At 41.7% G+C, this 5,276-nt stretch overlaps 1 long non-coding RNA gene across 2 annotated transcripts; it reads left to right on the top strand.

Annotated features, from left to right (window-relative positions):
- The first annotated feature begins 848 nt into the window (after nt 1-848).
- On the top strand, nt 849-5,051 carry LOC123123622 (uncharacterized). Of its 2 annotated transcripts, XR_006460725.1 has the most exons (5): nt 849-1,418; nt 1,523-1,604; nt 1,710-1,855; nt 2,847-3,496; nt 4,992-5,051. It is a non-coding gene; the product is annotated as an uncharacterized lncRNA (long non-coding RNA). The 2 variants fall into 2 exon arrangements; XR_006460716.1 differs by lacking the exons at nt 2,847-3,496; nt 4,992-5,051 and having other exon boundaries at nt 1,710-2,258.
- Nucleotides 5,052-5,276: the final 225 nt, after the last annotated feature.

The raw sequence follows: 5,276 nt of genomic DNA, 5'->3' as shown, positions 1-5,276 counted from the left end.
AGGTGAAGCAATGGTGCTAAAGTTCTTCACAAATCTACGGTAGAAACTGGCTAAACCAAGGAAGCTATGCACTTGTTGCAAGTTGGTTGGTTGTGGCCAAGTTTTAATAGCATTGATCTTAGATTCATCAACACGAACACCCTTATAAGACACAACGAAACCCAAGAAAACAAGCTTGTCAACACCGAAAAGGCATTTGTCTATATTAGCAAAAAGTTGCTCTTTTCTAAGAGTTTGTAGCACAGTCTTAAGGTGGGTGACATGATCTTTGAGAGATTTACTAAACACAAAAACATCACCAAAATAGACCATAACAAATACGCCAATATAGGGTCGAAAAATAAAATGCATGAGGCGCATGAAGGTACCGGGTGCTTCGGATAAACCCATTGGCATAACAAGTCATTCATATAAGTCAAACTTGGTCTTAAATGCGGTTTTCCATTCATCACCTTCTTGGATGCGTATTTGATAGTAACCACTTTTAAGGTCAATTTTAGAGAAAATTGTGGCTCCGCTAAGCTCATCAAGCATATCATCTAGGTGTGGAATAGGGTAACGATAATGTACGGTAATCTCCACTACTATTAAACAATCCAACAAGAACTTTCTTACGCGCACCCCGTAATTGAACCCATAACAACACACAAACCAATCAGCACCACACAATTGGATCCACAAATCTTAATCTAATGACCAATATTGATCTAATAGCTTCACCGTGTGGATTTAGCAATTTAGAATGACTGACCGCACTCCAGCTATGGAGGAATATTCGAACTACCAATCTCGCACCCCCTAATCTCGCACCTTCCCAGCCGTAACTACTCCACGAGAAGCCCACACACGTTGCTTTTTCCCCTCCGCCCCGCTTCTCCCATCTAGTCGCCGGACGGTCGTCCCACGCTGCTCCTCCGCTCGCTGCCTCTCCCATCGAGAATCACCCTCTCCTACGAGCGGATCGCCGCCCTCCAGTCCACCATGTGCCGTCGCCTCGCCGCCCCTCGATGCTGCCCCTGTGCAATGCCGTCCGCTGCAACACATTACCACGCCCTCCCGACCGCATACTCCTCGCCTTGCAGCGGCGCCCGACACGCACACCCCCGCACCGGCCCTCTCCATCTCCCGGCCCCGTCGTCTACCCGTCTCGCCGCTGGCGAGGCAGCCAAGAGGATCGCGAGCAGCGCATCCTTTGCCGACTGTAGTGCCCCTCCAGATGTCATCCTGCATCCCCTCTTTGTCTCGCGGGATGACCCCCAATGAGCCGGTGTATTTTTTGTACGATGATGGTGGCTTCTCTTCTATCAAAAAAAAAGTTGAGGCAAGAGCATGATTCAGTTGCGAGGGACAAAGGCAATTCCAGGATGACAGTAGAATTTGATGAGGGAGAATGAGCTCAACAGTCTTCCAGACTCTGGGTAAGAACTTGTGTGCCACATATACTACAGTTGGTAGTAGAAAACACAAACCAGACAACTGATTCCCCGTCCTATTAGGAGCATTTTATATATTTTTTCTGCAGATGCAGGCATGCAACATTGTAAGTGGACGGGCAACTAAAATATATGAGTCATTGCTGCCATCCACGAAAAGACTTGAGTGAGGTACTTAAGATATTTGACCAGAATTCTTAGTTTGTTTTCACAGTACACTCTTAGACTTGAGCTCGACAAAGTGAATGGGCTACGCTTTATGGTGATGATATGCAGGCAAAGGAATACAAAAATAATTTGCCAGATGCTACAAAGATGACTGCAGCAGTCATGGATGTAAAAAAGGCGCATTTCAATCATTGAGTTTTAAATCATGGACATGGAGCCATGGATTAGTGAAGGAACATCCTAAATTGTTCGAAGTATGTGGGATTGCTTGTTTTGAGCTAGGAGGATTTTGATGTACATAACTCTATTTTTTGGAATTCTGAACTGAAGTTTGCACCTTGTATCTTTTAGAAAGAAAGGAAGATTGTATGTGGCACTGTCTTCCTTTATTTATTTTTTCTCTTTGCAGCTACAAGATTGTACATGCGAACTACTACCTGTGTAACAAAATATAAGACGTATTTGTAGGCTAAACTAGGCTACAAAAACGTCTTTTATTTTGGTACAGAGGGAGTACATGGAGTTCTTCTTGACTGATTCTTTGGCATTTTGTCTGAGTTTTTCTTGAGTTGTAAAGCTGAAAAACTAGCGAATTGTACCTTCTGTCTTGGTGTATTTACTCAACAATTTCTATTACCATGTTGCATTAGTAAAGACGTGCAGGCTACATCTCCTTGATCCTTACCAATTATCATTACTCTTTATTTCCACTGGGAATTTTGAAATACATCTCACTGGTCATTATGTTTTCGAGCATGACAAGTGCATTGCACGTACACGATACCAGTGATCCCCTAACTGTTTGCAATGTGATGCTTTTCTTTTTACAGTTGGTGCTCAGATCCGATTCGAGGCGATCTTAGAATAATCGTGTAACTTAGTGTTTCTTAGAATAATGCTCCGACGTTTGGTTTTTGATATGCACATTTCATATTAATCAAGACGTGCATTGGCCTTTGATCCTTTAATTTAGAAGCTAGAGTAATTAGTTCCGTTTTATACAACTGACAAGATATAAATATTCTTCTGCTTCAGCTATAATCAGGATTCACATGTAAGGAGAGGAGGGTATTGATGGAATCAAATTCTTAGTTAGGTTTTTGTTGCCTTCTTGTTTCCTGAATAGCCTTATAAGCTCGAGTAATTAGCTCTGTTTTATAGGACTAACAAGATAGAAATATTCTTCTGCTTCAACTGTTTGAGTGAATTTCCCTGCATTGCTATCATTAATTGTTTCTTTGGCAGGTTCAGTGGCAGCTATTTTGTGCACATCAGTTGCTATTGGCAGTGGACAGGTTGTCTATCCAGAGATCAACTTTATTGACTTTAGAGTCAAAGGTCAGTGGTTCCACTTTATGTGGTGAGAGTGCTCACAATGCATCTTAAATTTAGGAGATAAATGAACCCATAAAGGATTTAACAATGTATGTCTTCATAGGTATGAACTGTCCGGTGTTCTAGACAGTCCAAAGAAGTTAAATATTACAACCGTGTTAACTTTTTTTAGAGAGAGCTGAATGGTAAATGCTTCAGGTGGTGAGTTTTATGTGTAGATACTGTTTTTTCTTCAAATATTATATGTGAGAGGAACCAGGAGGGGACGAGCATGTAAATCAAGCTTGCCTTTTCCTTGTGTTGCTTTCTTTTGTTCTGAACATTTTGAAAGTCATATGTCTTGCCTTATATTACTTACGGTTTGTACCATCAGCATGTTCAGGTTTGCCTTAAGGTGGTAAGTCTTATCCAGTTGCAAGTAGCCCCTTTTGTTACATAATTTTTCATTGCAATGTTCTCATGGATTATTGGATAATAGTCTCTCTGTTGATTGTTTTGTTTTAGGTAAGGTCATGATCATACACATAAAAAATATGTGATGGATACATGGAGCTTTGCGGGTAACCTAAGTTACTATGCCTTTTACCTTCAAAAAAAAGTTACTATGCCTTTTTCCAACTTTTTGTTTGGAATTAATATGCAGTACAACCATTGCCAAACTATACTGATCAACAAATCAACTTCTAATTCATTCGTCCAATTTTAATTCTCTGTATGACCGGTTGTAACATCCCAAATTTTTAAATTTGGAATGTTATACATAGTCATCCATGCATATCATACTTTATTCGCATTTCGTCTCGCGATCCTCAAAAAAATCCTAAGCAACTCAAGGACCCTGGGAGAGAGTTGGGGATTTCCCGGTTTTCAAATTTGATCTTTATCAAATTTTGAAACGACGATTTTTGGTTTTAATTATTTTCTCTCCAAAAATATTTCATACTAAAATATATGAGAGGAGATAATATGACTTCTCCAAGATAATTAAAATATTGGAGGAAAATATTAAAATCAAATATTTGTTTTATTTGGATTTTACTGCAATTTTGTTTGCATTAGAAAAATTGCACGTTTTTTAAAATTGCATTTTAGGGCCAAGAAAATGTTCATCTCGTTCTAAATATTTTATTTAGACGGTGAAAATTTATTTTGGCATTCTTAGATTTTTATTTATTTTTCTAGGATTTTATTTCGGTCGGCGAAATTATTTTTTTGTTTAAAAAAAAGTTCCCGCGCCCGACTGGGCCTAAGGCCCAGCCGAGCTAGGCCGCCGCCGCCTTCCCCGCGTGCGCGCCGCCGCCGCCGACTCGGACGAGGAGTCCGAGCCGGACTCCACCGCCGCCACCTTGGCCCCTCCTCCAAGCCACCCCGCCCAGCCCCTTTATATACGCCGCCACCCCCGCGCCAAACACCACCGCCGCCGCCACCCGCGCTAGCCGCCGCCGCCGCAGCCCGCGCGGCCGCCCTGCAAGCCACCGCCCCGCCGCTGCCTCGCCTCGCAGGACTTCGCCGCCGTTTTTTTATGAAAACCGTTTGTTTTTTTAGAAACCCTAGATCCGTTTTTTCGGATTTGCCGGTTTTTCTCGGTTCTTCTAGTTAGCGGACGTTCGTTCGAATGTTCGTTTTAACGAACGGTTCTTCGCCCATTAGATACAGCTAACGAACGCTCGTTTGTTAGTCTGTTCGTCATTTTCTTTTATCGGATTTATTCCGCGATTTTCTCTGATCGCGATTTCTGATCCGATCTTAGTTTCTGTTTATCTTTTCGCTCGTTAGTCGGAATCAGGCGATTCAAGCGCCTAGAGTTTCGTCTCGAAACCCTCTTTCCGTTTAACCAACTCAAACAAGTTTTCTCTATCGTAAAATTTGACCTAGTTTTAGATTAGTAAACGAAGCTTCTTTCTTTCGTCGTTTGAGTTTCGTTGCTCCGTTTGATTTGATTCTTTTTGCGAACCGGAGTTCTTAATTTGAACTTTTTGGTCAACCTCTTTTATTTGAGTTTTGCTTGTGCATCGTTGCTCGTTACTTATGTATGCTATTGTTTGCTTGCGATAGAACACCCGGAGTGCGAAGCGTGCTACTACGAGTCCCTAGGTTTCACAGATCGTCAGCAAGGCAAGTAACACTTTGATCATACCCCTTTATCACCCAGTTTTTATGCATTAGTTCCAATCCTCAAACATTGCATGATTAGGATGTCATTAACTTGTGGGTTGGGAAGTAGTTGATGAGGTAGAACCTATTGCCCTATTACATTCAAACCCTTGGGAGTTACTCTACGCGTTGCTTATATACTATGCTATGCTATGCTCGTAGACGTGGTTTGGGTTTGAGTGAAAT

The sequence above is a fragment of the Triticum aestivum genome, chromosome 1A, assembly GCF_018294505.1.
Source record: "Triticum aestivum cultivar Chinese Spring chromosome 1A, IWGSC CS RefSeq v2.1, whole genome shotgun sequence".
Classification (NCBI taxonomy): domain Eukaryota; kingdom Viridiplantae; phylum Streptophyta; class Magnoliopsida; order Poales; family Poaceae; genus Triticum; species Triticum aestivum.
This window is presented reverse-complemented; position numbering and strand designations above follow the sequence as displayed.